Consider the following 19957-nt stretch of genomic DNA (forward strand, 5'->3'; position numbering starts at 1 on the left):
AGTAACAATAACAAAGGAACAAGGTAAGACCGACATCATCAAGCTTCAGCTTACAAGAGGCTTCAGTTCTGTCATGTCCCCATTTTGGAGGCAATTTGATTTAATTAATTTAATTAATTAAGTTGTCCAAAATAATGAATATTTTATGAGGATGACTAATTAATTATTTTAATTAAATAAATAAGTGATATTAAGTTAATTATTTATAAAGTTATCAAATAAATAAATATTAAAAGGTAACTTTATATTTAATTAATTTAATAAAGTGACTTGAATTATAGAATATTTTTTATAAAGTCACTAATAGATAAAATAAAATAATGTTCTAGAAGTTTCTGGAGAAAGTGGAGAAAAAAATAAATAGGCACCCCGGGCTTCATTCTAATCATCCAGATTTGTTGTTGTTGATGTTGATGTTTGTTGATGTGCATTGTGGAGCCTAGGGTTTCTACAATAGTCACAACTGGCCATTGAGAACGAAAACTCTCAATTGGTACGCAATTTTGAGGGTGTGAAATATCACTTAATTATTGTAGCTAGGAGGAAGATACTTCAGTCTTCTATTTGTGCTACATTGAGAAAAAATATTTCAATTCGAAAAAGCAAGCCGAAAAAAGCAATTTGAAAAAGCAGGCCGAAAAAAGAAGTTCGAAAAAGCAGGCCGAAAAAGCAGGCTGAAAAAGCAGTTCGAAAAAGCAGTCCGAAAAAAGCAGAACCGAAAAAGCAGGCCGAAAAAGCAGGTCCAGAAAAGCAATCCAAAAAAAGCAATCCGAAAAAGCAAATTCGAAAAAGCAAAGAAAATTATTACAGCCATCTACAATCAGGGTCGACAGCTACAGAGGCACGACTTGGGCACTTGAGGAGGTTATTTTCTATTCAGTGGTATTACAATACATCTATTCTCTAAGGCGACTTCATATGCCAGGTCTGATGTGTATTTTCATAGTTGCCTTTCACTATAGAGTGCTGTTGTAATTGTCATTTCCTATCAGACCTATCATTCATTAATAGATACATCATTCATTTTTACATTCCTCACAATGGTATCAGCAATCCATGGCTTTAGTTGTATTTAATCATGCATGTGATTAGCGTACTGCTGTAGGGGAGTATTGAAGTTAGATATTTAGTGTTGCATTAGTTTTCATTGGCAGTTGTAGGTGCATATTACTTTACCAGCAATCATCATATTTTGATATCTTTGTAAATGCCAAAAGTCTTGGCTAACTTAGTATGAATATTGTATTGGATACTCATTCTCAATTAAGGAGATACAGTTGTTGGTCATTAATAGTTGTCTTTGAGCGTTAATATATCATTTTTTATCAACCAATTAGCTTGCATACCAACTGTTTGTTAAAATACCAGTTGGCTGTAGGTGATCATTTTCATGATTAGAACTCATATATGCATTCACTATTGCCAAAATTAGTTGCATATTTATGTTAGGTCATTGTTTAGACAATTTGGAGTCTTTTGTAATCATTCTCTTTGAGGCAAATCCAAACAGGAATCATTGCAGCAATCTGAAAAGTTATATCAATCAGAGGACCCTTGCTTGCAAAGTGTTTGACGAAATATCAAACAACTGAAGTATAAAGATTTTTGGTGTTGGAAGAAGTTATAACCTATTGGGGTTATTTCAGTGGTATCAGAGCGGTTTTCTTGCCATCTTGTGGGGTGAGAACCGACTTACATGAGTGATCAGCACTCTACTTTTATCCAGAATGGACAGGTACAGTACAAAGTCTCTGAGGACACAATCTTGGACAATTGATAGACACAGAATCCAAAGTCGGAATTGTAGAAAGGATGTCTATTCAGACATTCAAGATGAACTTAGGAAAATAAGGCATAACATGTCTGAACTGTTGGTTAAGCACCGCCGTATAAATGACAGGCTGTCCGACCCAACTAAGTTGGATAAGTCGACTGGATTTCTATTTGGAAAATCTTCTCGCAAAGCATTGACTGATACAGTGAGAAATGTTACTAGGAACCTTAATGAGGAGTTCGAGAAACAAGTTTACAACCAGTCAAAGGTTTCATTCAGTCACAGGAAGAAGTGGTGAAGGATATTACGCTGATGGATAGTAACTGTCAACTTGGTACTCAAGTTGAGACAGTTGTATACAGGCTGCCAAAGGGTGATGTCTCAGATACTCGAGATGGTTTGGTTCCAATAGGCAGTGACTATAGTATAGTGGGTTCAGATGATGATTATGAGGATGTTGTTGTACATGATGGTGAGATACCTGGCAGAGATGAGCAGACATTGAGCATTCATGACTTTGTTGTGAGAGAGTACCAGGCACAGTTAGATGCTTCGTCATATGAGGTTGAAACTGGTAGCACTTCGCAGGATTTGTCCAGCCAGCTCAAAGTGAGCGAAGTCAGTATTGTGACTTCATTATCTCATCATGACAGGATGCAAGATATGATAGAGGAACACATCTGGATGATTCAGTTACAGGGTAGACATAAAGGAGTTCAGGCCAAGTTTCCTTGTGTTGACTTACAGGTGATTAGGGAAGGAAAGGGAACGATGAAGTTGAGATATTTACATCTTCTATCAGATCGTGACCATCTTCTTAGCCTTGTCAGAGATTATTCAGATGCCTTGAGGAGGAAGGAGGAGGAAGTCGACAGGCTTTCTCGCAAGCTTGAGGACACTCAAGCTTCTTTGGTAAATACTCCATTGGCATTACAGGACTGAGAGAGACATGGGGATAAGCATGGCATGGAGTTGAGTTTAGTTTCATCTTGCACTCCTGATACTCAACTTTCTGCGGCAGGCGGATCATATGTGGTCGCTGATAATGTTGCGAGTTCATCTTGCATCCACATCCAGGATACAGGGACAATATCAGATAGGTATGTGGAGTTAGTTGGTATTGGTCATATTACTCAGGTGAGGAGTTTGCTTGAGTTACCAATTGATTCCAGTTTACGGATATGGACTCGAGATTGTTTCATTGGCGTTTGGGATTCAGTTGACTGGAGATCTTTAACACTTTATGGTAGCAGTGATTGTTTGGGTGCTATCATGGATTTGATTAGCAGATTACACAGTGTTGTCTTTTCTTGTGCCAGCAGCTCATCTGATGTTGGTATTAGTTTTTATACACCGGTGTTGGGCTTTGTTCATATATCCAGTCGACCATTCTTGCTAGAATGTGTTGATGATCTTTCATATTTGGCAGTGTGTACAGATGAGTCCCAGGATCATATTGGCATTGATGACATCCAGGAGGATGCAGTGGACAGTTTTGAAGACTTAGTTTCCTTGGCAGTTTCTTCTAGTACAGAAGAGTTGGATAGCAGTGCTACAGTTTTTGATACTCCATATGTTGATATGAGCTTTGGAGTTGATATGGATGGTAATACTCTAGAGACCAGTAACTTTGAGGATACTCCCTTAGACAGTGCGTCAGAGGAGGTTTGTAGGAGACAATCTAGCCAGTGCCATCATGTGTCTAGTCAGTTGAGAGTTAGTGAACGAGACATTGCTATCGCTTGCCAACATTTCGATGCTGCTCGTGAGTTGTTAGCAGTTTATGGATGGGGTTCTCCTACTAGTGATGAGCAGGAAGGCAGTTATTTTTCCTTGACAGAGATCCACTCATTATGGGAGGCTATTCGGATTTTGAGACAGAATTATATGCAGTTGGTAGCCGACAGAGATTATCTTATGGAGTGGGGAAGTACAACATACGATGCATTATTGGCCAAGGAAGATGAGGTGAGTGAGCTTACTCAACAGCTCGAGGTGACTTCTGAGATTCTTGAGAGTACACAGTTGGCTTTCGAGGAGTCACAGTTTCATTTGGCTAAGGTGACCATGGAGTTAGAGCGACTGCAGTCTTTACCAGGTTCTGTACAGTCACAAGCTGTGGTGTCTGGTGATCCGAGGATGTCCATGGTCGAGATTGTCAAAGACAGTGGAGATGGGGATGCATCCATCCTTGATACTAACATTGGCATATCGGGTTCATTCCCACTAGAGTCAGGTTCAGTTGAGTTGGGTGCTGCAGCAGATTGTTGTGGTATGCCTGACATGGTGGTGGCCTCTAGTACTAATGGCACGGAGACTAGAGATGTTGTATCAAAGATCATGGGTGATGTTGGTGAGCCGGCAGTTCACATGGATCCTGCTAGTAATACTACTCTCTTGGCGATGTCTTCGGAGGTAGTAGTCAGTTCCAACTTGGTTAGTGATCGATTGCAGTTAGTTTCATCTGGATTGCAGTCTGAGCCACTGACTGAGATTGGCGCATTCTATCGGCATTACACTATGAGGTATGCTCATCAATTTACCTTTGATGACCATGTTCCTGAAATGATGATACAGATATGTACTTTGGTTCCTAGTGCTTGTCATCAGTTATGGAACAGTTTGATGCCTCGGGATGAGAGTTGTGATGGGCATGACATGGCGATAGGTTCTGCGTTTGACAGCTTGATAATACATGACTTAGAGCAGGAGTTTGGGAGTGATGCTTCAGCGGTTGTTGTTATTGATTCTACCCCTTTGGCTATGACATCTCCTGACTTAGCTGGTGATCAGTCACAGTGGGTTGTATCACTTGTTCATGGTGAGCTGTTGACTAGGGTTGGTTCTTTTTATCAGCATTATACTACAGGGTATGTACATCAGTTAGCATTTGATCCTTGTGTTGAGTTGTTGATGGCAAGCAGATTTGGTTTGGGTTCCATTTCTTGTTGTTTATCTTGTGATGTCTTTTCACCATCAGCAGTGCATGGGAGTTATGGTTATGAGACAGTGGCCGGTGATCTGTAGAGTTGTGTTGACTGCAGGAGTTGTACAGTGTGTGGATTCTCCATACTTGGTACAGTTTCATTCGGGAGCGTTCACCATTGTTGCAGAGTTGGATTGTACATTCCGTATAGGCTAGTGGGATGCGTTGATGGTATTTACTGTGTTGGCAATTTGATTTGTCCACTTTACTTGGATTCTAATGTTCTAAGAGATTGTGTCTCGTCGGTTTCTGACTCTGGTAGTTGTGATTTTGGAGTTTGGTTGAGCTGTAATTGTCAGTTTGATTATGGATTCCTCTTGGATATATTGCAGAGGATATTGCAGGAGCCTGTGTTAATTGACAGTAGTATAGTTCATGACTACATTTGGGATCCAGGCGGATTGATTGGTTTATTGTTCAGCCATTGCTTGGGGACAAGCAATTTCAGGAAGGGCGGACTGTCATGTCCCCATTTTGGAGGCAATTTGATTTAATTAATTTAATTAATTAAGTTGTCCAAAATAATGAATATTTTATGAGGATGACTAATTAATTATTTTAATTAAATAAATAAGTGATATTAAGTTAATTATTTATAAAGTTATCAAATAAATAAATATTAAAAGGTAACTTTATATTTAATTAATTTAATAAAGTGACTTAAATTATAAAATATTTTTTATAAAGTCACTAATAGATAAAATAAAATAATGTTCTAGAAGTTTCTGGAGAAAGTGGAGAAAAAGAATAAATAGGCACCCCGGGCTTCATTCTAATCATCCAGATTTGTTGTTGTTGATGTTGATGTTTGTTGATGTGCATTGTGGAGCCTAGGGTTTCTGCAATAGTCACAACTGGCCATTGAGAACGAAAACTCTCAATTGGTACGCAATTTTGAGGGTGTGAAATATCACTTGAATTATTGCAGCTAGGAGGAAGATACTTCAGTCTTCTATTTGTGCTACATTGAGAAAAAATATTTTAGTTCAAAAAAGCAGGCCGAAAAAAGAAGTTCGAAAAAGCAGGCCGGAAAAAGAAGTTCGAAAAAGCAGGCCGAAAAAGCAGGCCGAAAAAGCAAGCCGAAAAAGCAAGCCGAAAAAGCAATCCGAAAAAAGCAGAACCGAAAAAGCAGGCCGAAAAAGCAGGTCCAGAAAAGCAATCCAAAAAAAGCAATCCAAAAAAGCAAAGAAAATTATTACAGCCATCTACAATCAAGGTCAACAGCTAGAGAGGCACGACTTGGGCACTTGAGGAGGTTATTTTCTGTTCAGTGGTATTGCAATACATCTATTCTCTAAGGCGACTTCATATGCCAGGGCTGATGTGTATTTTCATAGTTGCCTTTCACTATAGAGTGCTGTTGTAATTGTCATTTCCTATCAGACCTATCATTCATTAATAGATACATCATTCATTTTTACATTCCTCACAATGGTATCAGCAATCCATGGCTTTAGTTGTATTTAATCATGCATGTGATTAGCGTGCTGCTATAGGGGAGTATTGAAGTTAGATATTTAGTGTTGCATTAGTTTTCATTGGCAGTTGTAGGTGCATATTACTTTACCAGCAATCATCATATTTTGATATCTTTGTAAATGCCAAAAGTCTTGGCTAACTTAGTATGAATATTGTATTGGATACTCATTCTCAATTAAGGAGATACAATTGCTGGTCATTAATAGTTGTCTTTGAGCGTTAATATATCATTTTTTATCAACCAATTAGCTTGCATACCAACTGTTTGTTAAAATACCAGTTGGCTGTAGGTGATCATTTTCATGATTAGAACTCATATATGCATTCACTATTGCCAAAATTAGTTGCATATTTATGCTAGGTCATTGTTTAGACAATTTGGAGTCTTTTGTAAGCATTCTCTTTGAGGCAAATCCAAACAGGAATCACTGCAGCAATCTGAAAAGTTATATCAGTCAGAGGACCCTTGCTTGCAAAGTGTTTGACGAAATGTCAAACAACTTAAGTATAAAGATTTTTGGTGTTGGAAGAAGTTATAACCTATTGGGGTTATTTCAAGTTCACCAAGAAACCATGCTTAATGAAAAATAAGAACAATCAAGTTAAGTTGTACACATTTTGGGTAGCCAAGACACAGAAGAATTCTGCCAAAAGTGCCAATTGTCTCATGAAATCATGACTCTAATGGTAGAGAGAACGTAAAACCATGCCATATGAGAAGTGCCTTGAAAACACAAAGCATATTGCACCTTTTCAATGGCTCAGCTAGTGAAAAAATACAATGATGATGGTGATGTTCTGGAACCACACCTAGCTACACAATTAACTCAGTATCCCTTTTAAAAGGTGAAATCCAGCAAAAACCACAACTAGCATGTAAGGTGAAAGCAAACAAGTGAGTTGTGTCATACTGCCCAAGTTCCACCACCATTCATAAAAAAGGCCAAGACAGAGATTCATCCATATAATGGATAAACTGATGCTGAAAAAGTTGCCCATTGGATTGCTTCACTACACTAGTAGCAACTTTCTTTAGGCAGAATAAAAGCTAGGTACTTGTATTTTACCATGGTTTGAAAGTTATGTCCATTCCTTGGATATGAAAATTAACACCAACTGGAAAATGGGAGAAAGTAGAAAGTTGATTAAGAAATAATTTTATCTTAATTTGTTACGAAAAGAATTGGTAGGTTGTTGACAACATTTGAGGCAAACACAAGGGCAAAGAATGTAGGCTTGCATAAGTAAAATTTACGGACAGTCCAAAAGAGAAGAGATGTGATGGATCATAATATATCTACGTTACTTGGGACACGTCCCCGCCCAAACACCCAAAGTTTCCAGAACAGGGACATCCCCAGGACGGGGGGACAGGTATGGGATGTCCCCCCCTAATGGAACCCAATTTTTGGACCTCCATTACTGCTCTCTTTCACTTTCTTTCACTGTCTGTTTTTTCTTTTGCGTATTCAGGATTAAGTCTCTGCACTTAACCAACTAATCATACATAGTTTCCTAATTCGCATCTTCATAATGAATGAATTTCAAAATTCATATGAGCCATGCACTTTCATTAATCAACTTCTAAAGATAATACCATGCCTTTACATTTAATATCTACCCAGCTTTACTTACTATGTGTTTTCATCCTGTAGGTAGTGTCAACAGGATTCATATCTTACATTTTGATTATTATGAAGAACAGCACTTTTGAAACAAGCCAAAGTTGGGCAAATTAAAAAGTACCAGGACCTTATTATACAGAGCGTGAATGAAGGTTTCTTCCATGCTTATCAGGTTATTGGATAAGAAGAATATCATTATCTTAGTATGGGCAGGAGATGAAACATCAATAAGTAACAAGCAGTCTTGATAACTTATCAGAGATTACTATTCAGTTTATATGATGCCTGAAGCAATTGCTGGTTGGAAAAGGCCACCGGAAGTTATTATTGAACAGGAATCTGTGTATGGTTCCAGATTATATCAGCTGAATCTAAAAAGATATGCATAACAAAAGGAAATTAATATAAACAGCAACATTATCATTAGACTGATCTGGTTTCTCACACAAATGGCACAATAAAAATGCAGAAGCACCAAATTGATTGAGAAATGAGTACCACAATAATATATTAAGGCAACATACCAACCAGCATCGATACTAATGAATAGAGTACCAAACAAAGCCTTGTTTAGAGTTTTTGCGGGAGATATATACACAGCGACTTGGGAAGAGAAAGAAAACAAAAATCAGAAATAAATAATGGAAGATTACTCAAACTTAAGGCATGAAGAATCCAACATGGATAGAAGTTAGAATTCATCCAGTTAATATCAAGACATCATCGATATGAAGATATAAGGTGCTAATATTTGGCTACGCACTGACTCCTCTGTAAAGCGGAAGGTGAATCTCAATAAAAGTTTGAAAACTTAATGGAGTGATAGAGACTATGCTAGTGTTCACCATTTCCAGAACAATCCTCCAGAATATTTCTGATATTTTTATTTAAGGTTGCGAGATTAATCTGGTGAATTTATAAAGATACTTTGTGAATTGTCAATATACGAAGGACGGGAATCTCTGTCATCATCCCCACTGGTTTATGATTATGCATTACAGATAGCATGTTGAAAGTGCTCATTCTGGCTACATCAGAAATCTTAAAGCATGCTTATGCATATGCAGAAGGTCCACTGCATCCTGTCTGCTGTGCGTAGCAAGGTGTGCTGAAGAAGATATGTGCCATTATTTTCTGGGTTTAAATAATGCCCCAAGTTTGAAATTTAAATCGGAACCAATGCTTCAGATCTTGCCAAAGAAATTGTCTAAACATGATAGTTGCGTATGAGATTAGTGTTTGAAGAGTTGCGATCAAAACTCATTTTGTATAATCAAGTAGCTCTAAATTGTCGATAAGTAATTAGCTATGATCAACAGACAACAGTTTGGTTCATGCCTTTTCACAAACATATAAATATAAGATGTAAGAGAAAACAAGAAAAAACATTTGACAGAGAGCATTATTTGATAAAGGAATTTTTACATAGAGAAAAACAGAGTGACTTTGATTTCATAGCGATATTGCCAATTTGGAAAAGTGAAAGGCTGAAGAATTTCATTTACTGGCACATCTGATGAGGAATATTTCTGCATGATCAGTAAGAAATATTGTTGTTTTGTTTCTCCAGAGCAAAAAGTTTGTTTCGAGTAGATGGTTAGTACTTTATAATTGTTATTAAGCTTGTTGTACCAGTTATTACTATAATTATTTGTGTTGAAAAATATGCATCACAGCATTCTGGGCCTGATTATCAAAAATATTGTGAAGTATTCAGGTCTTTCCATATATTTGTCTAATTGTTCTTCTCACGAGGGAAGTTAAAGATCTCTTAGACTCGCTTAGAATTGCATAAGTGAGTGTTAATCCTATAAAGTTTTACATAATAAACCCTCACTTGATAGACTCTGTGGCCCAAGGAAATGAAGAACTGAACTTAGTGATTGCATAGTTTCAATTGTCAGATTTATAGCCTAAGATTTGTCATTCGTTTTGTTTTTTCTTTCCAATAAATCAATTCGTGAACTGGTGTAATTTTTATAAACCCTTCATTTTATAAGCACTCATACTGTCAACAATTACAATTACAAGTATTCCTATATATATTTCAAGTTGTGATACTAAAGATCTTATTTTCTTGCCATTTGGAAGAATGTTTTGTAGCACTTGTGTTCAGATTCTCTGCTCTAAGGCCTAAGAATTTGAGATCAGCTTAGGATTAGGTGCACCCACCTTGGCCCTACAAAGCCAGAAGCACAAAGGACTAAGATCAATTCTATCAAATCTTGTCAAGTTGGCCACAACCAGTTGGAATCCCAGCATTGAGTTGGCAAGACTCATAGGATTCCGATCTATGGTTTTGTGATCAAGACCCCCCACGTCCCCAAAATCCCAAAACTTACAAGAGACATCTCAGAATCAAGACGGTGTAGACAAAAAAGGGAATGGTCAGTCGTCCCCGATACAAACAAAAACGTCACAAATGTCCCTCAACCGTACTAGGGATGGGCAGTCATCCCCAACGTAAGAGCCCAAAAAAAATTAAAAAATAAAAGTTGGAACTGCCATCCAATTTGGCATTTAGTGGGGCCCGTCTCCCCACTTTCCCTAAAGGGCAAAAACAACCTCATATGGCATTGTTGGCCATATTCATTTGTTTGGCGTATGTAGGGGTTTGAGCTTCCTCCATTGTGCACAAGTATGAAAGTCTCTATGCTTCCATTTTTTAAATAGATTTGCAGCATGAAAGAGTCTGATTTTTTTATTTTTTTCATTGTTTCAGTTAAATTTTCATTGCATATTTAAATCTCAAAACACACTAAACAGCAGTAGTAGTGGTACTAGTGGTGATAATGAATATGTGCCTGTGGGGGGTAATAGTGCTAGTAGCGGGAAACAAGTTCAGCCTCAAACTGATTTATTTAAATGCCCTTCCACCATGATGAGCAAACACGCAAAGGGTCCTTTCAATAGAAAAAGACCTCTTCTCCAATTTGTCACACCTAGGCAGCAAAGTAAAAGGAATGCAAGAGGGACTAGGGTGTGGGATCCCCATGTTTGTCATTATGAAGACGTTGAAATGGGGGTAAGGGGGGCAGGGGTGGCAATTTCACAATGACATCACCATCTGTTCAATTACAATCATCTAGGCATATGTCATCCACCATTGGTACTAGTGACAACCCTACTAAGACTAGAACGAAGAGGAAGATGGTTAGTGGTGAGAAGGGCTCGGTGGAAAGTTTGTTTAATGGACAAACAAAGGAAGCTTGTGAGGCATCCATTGGTACATTCTTCATTGCTAATGGTATCCCATTTCATGTAGCCTGCTCTACATATTTTAAACAAATGGGTGAAAGATATATTGACTATGAATCCCTCATTTGTATCCCCTGGTGATCATAAGCTACGAACCACCATCCTAGATAATAATGAGTACTCTAAGATTGCTTTGTTGTTTAAGGATATTGTTAATGTAAACTAAACTTCTTATCAGACTGGTATAGTATTACCAATTTTCAGAATAGAGAATGCTTCATTTTGCAAATAATAATTAGACTGATTCTAGAGTGGATTTGAATTTCAACGACAATGAAGACTATTTAGTTTAAATCTAAATATTTGATTTGCCTTTTATTCTAAAATTGCTGATCTGTATTTGAGAATACCAAGGAGAGTGTAGTCGGAATAAAGTAACTATTGTGCTTAGTACTTGTTAAAGCTTAGTTTGGCTAGGTAGTTAGGAGGTGAATGAATGCCAGTTGGTCCTCCCTGTTGAAAATAGACTAGAAAACATATAAGAAAACCATAAGCATATACCCTGGGAAAAACCCTCTTAACAGAGGGAAACAACCCAGCCTTCAAAGTAGATCTTTATTGAATAAGAGTGATTGTTACACAGTTCAAACTTGTTGTCTAAATACAAAATAACTCCTGTCTAACGCATCAGAGCTATATTCAAAATTATATGAATAGCTTATCGTCTTAAAGAATACACTATGATTGCAAAATAAGAGAAATCGACTAACATGCCAGAAGAAAAATATCGTACATAAATAGGACTCGGTTCACATGAGATCAGAGGTCTTTTGTGAAATTGAATCAAGAAAACGATACACCTCCCAAGAAGAACAAAGTGCATATGTATATACAACTTGGCGTGACAAAAAGAAGACCAGAAGTCATCAGTTCAATTCTCGCTAAGGAAAAGACTCGCCAGTTAGTCATGACGATGAATAGGAGACGCCGAATATGAATCCGCAAGCTGTAACCGCAGGTGAATAAGATTGATGATACATTTCAATAACTGCCAAGATATAGACGTGCGGGTCCCGTGTAAAATATCCTGCAAAATAAAAATTCTCCATACGAATATTGCACTCGTATTTAATATTGAGTAATTATTAATATACTAAATTTCATATAAGCTAAAAAATTCAACACTCCCAACCAACTGACTCTTCCATAAGTACTTAGAATGTTGTCAATGTACTCATGATGTTTTTTGGTATTAATAAAGAAACCATTTCCTCGCCTACTGGTATTGTGGTATTAAAGGTACATTATATGTTTTACTTTGTGTATCTCAACTGCATTATTCTTTATCATTTGCATATCTCTGTGAGCTTGAGTTGTATTTCCATTCTACATTTTTGGCGTCGTCGCCTAAGTCTGAACCTGGAGGTCGACAGGATGGAGTAATAGGAAGTCCCTTTTTACCACTCATACAAGTAACAAATAGTGACGGAGAAGAAGAGGAAAAAACCAAGGAAGATCGGTTGACACATGATCTGGTGACGGCCTAGGAAGTTGCAGTCGATCAGTACGTACAAAGGGAAGCCCATGAGAGAACAGTCCCTGAAGGTACGGTATGCAACGAAATTTCAGTGCCACCAGTGGTAGCGCGCAATTTGTTGCTGGTGGAAGAGGAAAGAGCTGAGACACAAAGGGAACGGAGGAGACAAGAAGTACTCTAGCAGTTTGCTAAAAGGAGGACCAGGGAACGCGACATGGAGGAACGTGAAAATTCCACAAAGGGAAACAGACACTAAAATTGATTCATGCCCCTGATTCCAAACATATATCCGAGACGTGTACGAGGAGAAGAAACTGAGGAAGAAGTCACCTTAAGGACACTACATCTCCAACAACAGGAGGAGACACGTCGTAACTTGAGGGGAGGACAAGGGGATTCCACCAGAATCCAAGAAGGGTTGATCGAGCATACAATCGAAGGTATAGTGAATTTGGTCATCTTGGAGACACCGGGAAGGAAGTTAGGATACAGAAATCCAAAGACACCTACACGAAGAGATCTCCGACAGGAGCAAAGTCCGGAAGAAGATGATACTTTCAATAATCAAGAATCAAGCTCCTCATCAAGAGTGAACTTCTAGTCAGGAGGAAATGTTCCATCAAGAGGAAGTGTTCCATCGAGAGGAAGTGTTCCACCAGAAGGGAAAAAGACCCACATAAAACAAAAATTTCCAAGGTTCACAAGGGATGGCTCGGAGGACCTTGCCCGCCACTGTAAAACATGCATAATAATATGGTAAGCGAAGAGAGAAAATGACGCAATGGAATGGCTAAAAGCTTTCCCAGCCACACTAAGGGGTATCGCCATTGATTGGTATACCGATTTGGAGGCAACAAAGAAAAACACATGGAATAATATCCGCACAGCATTTGAGGAAGAATTCAGACTCATGAGGGACGATGATGAAATAGTAACAGAGATTTATAACACAAGGCAAGGGAAGAGTGAATCCATCAAAGCCTATAATAAAAGACTGAAAGAGCTGTTAGGGAAACTAGACAACAAGCCCACAAATGGACTAAAGAAAAGATGGTTCATTGAAGGATTAACACCATCCCTTAGAAAAAAGATGAAGATAGTCGCACCATCAACCTTTGGGGATGCATGTACTTGCGCAATGGACATAGAAAGCGAGAACAAAACTTCCAAGGGAAGAAGGCATGAAAGCGCCACTAAAAGTTCCGAAGAAAGCGAAGAAGAATCCAAAACCATCCTAGCCCTGAGAAAAGACTTGAGGCGATTGATGAAGGAAGTGGCAGGGAGTAAGGAAGAAAAGAAAGGAGGGAACTTTGGTGCATCGACGGTATAAAAGAAGGCCATACAAAAGGAGCATGCCCAAAGAAAGCATTTTGTGAGATTTGTTAGGTACTGGGACACGCAATTAAAGACTGTCCCTGCAAATTAAAAACACGGAGCGCTCGAGTATTCCTTACCCAAGGGGAGCACTCTACACCACCCTCCACCCATCCGAAGAATACAAATACGGAAGCCTCACCAAGAGGATATAGAAATAACAAAAGAGGAAGTAATAATAATAGCAACAATAGCAGCAATAACAACACAACCCGGCGTCCAATCCAATATGATTCCAAGGGGAGGCCTATGATCCAATGTAGGAGGTGCAATGAATGGGGACATTTTGCACGAGATTGCCAAAGCAAAGGAGGACAAAATGGAGGGATGCTTTGTAAATGGTGTGGGCCAGGCAATCATGAGGATGCAAATTGCCCAAAACAAAAGGGGGTAAATATGTTAGACATTGAAGATCCAGAAGGCAAAATTCTTGCGGTCACCAGGATGAAAGCCAGAAAATTAGCCTATCCAAATGCTACTACGAAGACGGAAATATTTCAAGAGGCAAAGGACATTCAAGATAGCATGGGAGAGGAAAGAAAGACAAGGCTAGAAAAACCTACTTCAAGTAGGGGTGTACCAAATATTGTGAGGCAAGTACTGGAAACCACTATCCCAGTAAAAATCGTTGATTTATTAGAAACACTACCCCAATTGCAAGTAGCACTAACACAGAGGGCAAACTTGAAAGGGACAATCTCTAAAAAAGAGAAAGAGAAGTACGAACAGAAGACAATACCCTATTCACTATAGGAATGGGGAGAACACTAGTAGTAGTAGAGATGGAGATATTAGGGTGCAAGATTTCAAATACTATTGTTGATGGAGGTTCCAGCATAAATGTTTTATCAGAAGAAACATGAAAGGAAATAGGAAAACCTACACTTTGGTCACCGACATTTCAACTAGTAGAAGCCGACAAACATGGAATCAAGAGTATAGGAACCTTGATGGGACAAAAAGTCATAGTTGGTACGCAACAATTATTTCTAGATTTTGTGGTTATCACTTTAGAGAAGAAAGGGTATGATGCTTGTTAGGAAGAGGATGGTTGGTCGCAACAAAAGCTACCCATAACTAGAAATGGAACACTCTATCCATTGAGTCTAAAGGGAGAAAGTACATCATAGATCTCAAGAACCAGTCAGTAAATCAGGACTTGGCATCAAATTCCGAAGGAGAAGATTATGAGGGGATGGAACCAAATGAGGAAGGAGTGCTTACATTTGGGGAATGCTCAAAAGACGACACAAGTTGCCTTAATGGACTGTTTCAATGGCAGATGGGAGACTGAAGTTTTCCATGCAAAATGTAATATGTTGGAAGTACAAGATTCTGAGTTAGAAGAACGACACTTGGATGGGTACACAGAGTATAAGGTGTGGCAACCCTCAACAAGATGCCTGCACACATTTTTGAAAAGGAGGTAGAATACAAGGAGGCCAAACTATAGACTTTAAACCTGGGGAAAGTGGATCAACCCAAAGAAATCTAGATAGGGGATGACTGGGACCCAGTGTTGAAGGCGACAACCCTTCGAATCTTCCTGGAGTATAAGGACGTCTTTGCCTGGACGTACAAGGACTTAAAGGGAGTACCCCTGGAGGTGTGTGTCCATCGAATACCATTGGTACCCAAAGCAAGACCAGTGCAAAAACAACCTTACAAAATGAACAAAAACTATGCAGAAAGGGTCAGAGAAGAAATCACAAAGATGTTAGAAGCAGGGATAATATTCAAAGTACAAACAAGTGAATGGGTATCCCCTATAGTCATATCACTCAAGAAGGATGGCACCTAAATTCGGATATGTGTAGACTTCAAATGTTTGAATGCGGTGACAATAAAAGACCCATTCCCTATTCAATTTACTGATAGCATTTTGGAGGAGGTAACCGGCCATGAGATGTATTCCTTCATGAACAAGTTCTCAGGGTACAATCAAATTAGCATTGCGGAGGAAGATAAGCTGAAAACTACATTCGTGGTTGAAGACGGAGTATATGCTTATAATAGGATTGCCTTCAGACTATGCAATGCACTAGCTACGTTCCAGAGGATCACACAACATATCTTTGATGGTATGTCAGTGGGAAATTTCAAAGCCTTTTTGGAAAACTAGTCGGTTTGCAGTGGGAAAGAGCAATACCTCAAAATTGTTGGACAATACATGGAGAAATGTCAAAGAGCAAGACTAGCCCTCAATCTGAAAAAATGCAGGTTTATGGTTCCACACGGCAGACTTCTTGGACACATCGTTCGCAAAGAGGGATTGAAGACAGATCCTAATAAAAATAAAGGTGATTTTGGAAATAAAAGCTTCGTCAAATGTAACAAGTGTCAAATCCTTCCTAGGCCATGTAGGGTACTATAGAAGGTTTATAAAAGGATTTGTCGAAGTATCACTGCCACTGGAGAAATTAACCAGGATGGGAGAGCTGTTTGAGTGGTAGGAAGAACAAGAGGATGCTTTCCAAGAACTGAAGAAAAGAATAGTGGGAGCTCCTATTCTCATATATCCTGATTGGGACAAAGAATTTTGGGTCCATGTAGACGCATCCAATTATGCAATCGGTGCCACTTTGGCACAAATGGGGGAAGGGCTCGATCACCCTATATATTTTGCAAGCAAGCTCTTATCAAAAGATTAGCGTAAGTACAGTACCACAGAGAGGGAAGCATTAGTGATTCAAGGGAGAGTAAGTAGGTGGCTAATTTTGCTGCAACAGTTTACATTCAAAATTATAGTTCGGCCAGGAAAAACCCGTGTGATTGTTGATCAACTATCAAGAATCAAGTCAGGAGAAGCCTCTGGCAGTGGGGTAAACAAGGACTTTCCAAATGTACACCTATTCCAAATTGTTGTTTTACCTCAATGGTATGAGAAAATTGGACAACACTTATCAACAACGACCTTCCCAAGAGAAATGTTGGCAGCAAAAAGGAGAAAAATTTCCTTAAAAAGCAGTACATTTCAGCTAATTGAAGGGTTAATATACAAGCTGGGACCGGATGGAATACTTAGGAGATGCGTAATGGAGGAAGAAATCCCAGGAGTTCTAAAAGAATCCCATGAAGGACTGGTGGGAGGTCACATGGGACTAGATACCACTATAAGGAAGGTGCTCTTGGCAAGACTCTGGTGACCGACATTGTATGCAAATGCAAGGAAATGGGTGTTGAGCTGTGACACTTGCCAGAGAGCAGGCAAATCGCTCAAAAGAGACATCATGCCACTATTTCCATACCAACCACAAGAATTATTTGAACGGTGGGGACTAGACTCTATGGGTCCCCTACTGGTAAGTAAAAGCCATCAGTGTAAGTACATAGTGGTGGCAACAAAGTATGTGACAAAATGGGTAGAAGTGCGGGCCCTTCCAAACAACACTGCTCTCAATACGGCCAGATTTTTGTATGAGCAAATAGTCATGAGATTTGGGATTCCACTCTAATTGACAAGTGACAGAGGACTACATTTTGTGAATCAAACCATCAAGATGATGACAAGTGAGTATAAGATCTTTCATTCTTTCTCCAATCCCTACTATCCAAGGGCAAATGGCCAAGTAGAGGCCACAAACAAAGTAATAGCGGCAATCCTATATAAAACATGTGGAGTGGAAGGGCAAGACTGGGAAGAAAGCAATTCGGCAATGGTATGGGCCTACAGAAATACCTACAAGACACTACTAGACACACTCCCTTCCATCTTATGTACGGACAAGAAGCAATGATGCCAATGGAACATATAGTACCAAGTCTATGGGTAGCAGTACAAAACAGATTGGGCGATGAAGAGAGTCTCAAAGAAAGACTATATACCTTACTCAAATTGGACGAAAGGAGGATGCTTGCTCAATGGAGTATGTAGGTGGCCCAACAAAGGAGAAAATTTTGGCATGACAAGCATTTGAAGAAAATGAAATTTAAACAAGGACAACTGGTACTCAGGTATAATGGAAAAAATAAAATAAAGCTAGGAAAATTTAAAGTCCGCTAGTTAGAACCATGAGAATATCAGAAATAAAAGAGAATGGGGCAATAAAGTTATCTACTCTAGATAATAAACCTATCAAAGACCTAGTGAATGGGTCTAAGTTAAAAGTATACGAAGAAAAGAATAAACAAGTAACCAGCTATTTTATAAGTAAGAAGGAATTGAACAAATAAGGAAAGCAAAAAGCAACCAACCAGAAAACTTTCACCCTAATCTGTATAAAGGGGTTGTTGGACAAACCATCACCATACTTCACATAGCAGTCATACGAGAGAAAGCAATAGTCATTTTGATTATAGAATTATTTCAGCATATAATTATGAAGGCATCACTGTATAGACAATCTGTTTACGGAAAAGGGACAAGTTTAATGTTTGACACAAGTATTTTTCTGTTCAACAATCTACATAGATTATGGAAGAATAGTACAAATGAAGTGGTGGAAATAATAAAAGTAACAATATAATTATTGAAGTCTTCAAATACAGAGACCTTCATAATTTGCAATAGTTGTTTGCATAGTTTCATCTCTGTTCGTATCTGTTCACAGCGACTTGTTATGGGCAAATGTTACCAGACAACTTGAGCTATAAAATATAAAAACATAGTGTCATATTTGGCAAGCTTCAATCCAGTTATGATGCCATTTGTTTCCAGAAGCAGCCGATATAAGATGGTAGAAGGCACTAGCAGCACTAATGATAGATAACGAAACAAAGACTGCTGAAAATACCTGTAGATTTAATGGCAGTGAATATTAAATCTGCAACTACGAACTTTATTAGCAGCACCCGACAATCTGGGAAGGATATACTGGAATATGTATGAGTCTTCAACTATGAACTTTGCGGTAGCATATATTCTTGATAAAAGAAAGTGATGTCAGCAATATACTTCAACACAAAAATGGAATAGGTTTGTTTTTCAATAAGCATGGAAATTTGAATATTCTTTGAACACGATGAAGGATTATATGGACGTGTTTGACTGGGCAACATCATACAGCAGCAGCGATATCATTAAAAAAAAAAAGATAAATACCCTCAGCAACATCGTGAAGTTTAATATATGCAAAAGACAGAGAACTTAAGAGAATAATAGAGCCATGTCTTCAGCAATCGTCCAGTGGAGTATGGGGAGAAAGATTATCATGAGATTCACAAGTCAGATTTTCACCTGGAGGAAACTAAAAGGACCCCTGGATCATTGACCATCCACCATCAATTTCAATCTTATGTGATTATTAATGTCTGATACGTTTTTTAATTTTGTTGCAGGCCCTAAAGAGGAAGACGGAAGACCGGTTATATACACAAAGATATGCAATAAAAGTACAGGATTTCTGATGAAAAGTAACATAGAATAAGTGTTCATTATTGTGATATTGCTATCAGGATTTAACCGTGTGATTTTTGAGTCAAACTCATTGACCCAAGTTTCATGAGTAGTGATTCAACATGAATCCACCTCTCATGAGAATAAATGGAACACTTAGCACTCATTGGATCTAGATGATGCTCATAGGGGTGAAGCACAAGGACTTCCCGGGAGGTCACCCATCCCAGTACTACTCCAGCCTAAGCGCGCTTAACTACAGAGTTTCCTCCATGGTTAAACCCAAAGCTTGCAACCCCATTTGCAAAACCTTCACCAAGTGTTCATTATTTCAATCTTTTGCAAGCACTTAGTATCAAGTTCGATTGAAGGAACATACGTTTCTCTAAAGAAAAGAAAATATAATCTTCCATCCCTATCGATGAATGTTAAGCCTGCAACCAGGATGTTTTCTATTACTGTTAAAACTGAAGGCTTTTCCCGAAATCATGATGAGGTTTTGTAAACGCAAGGATGAGGAGACGCATGTCAATGTGGAGTGCAGGAGTTAAAGTATGTTATGTGTGGAGAGAAATGTTCGAAACCAATATTGCCGCAATTGACAAGTATAATATACGAATTGTTATGTTTGGTTATTGGTTGCAAAAAG

The 19957-nt window shown here is 38.5% G+C and overlaps 1 protein-coding gene across 3 annotated transcripts in view; it reads right to left on the minus strand.

Annotated features, from left to right (window-relative positions):
• Positions 1 to 19957, minus strand: part of LOC149530357 (uncharacterized) — a 76923-nt gene that overhangs the window by 50658 nt on the left and 6308 nt on the right. The gene's annotated exons all lie outside the window — the stretch shown is intronic.

Source organism: Cupressus sempervirens, chromosome 11, assembly GCF_028749045.1.
Source record: "Cupressus sempervirens isolate cs-2001-9-10 chromosome 11, ASM2874904v1, whole genome shotgun sequence".
Taxonomy (NCBI): Eukaryota; Viridiplantae; Streptophyta; class Pinopsida; order Cupressales; family Cupressaceae; genus Cupressus; species Cupressus sempervirens.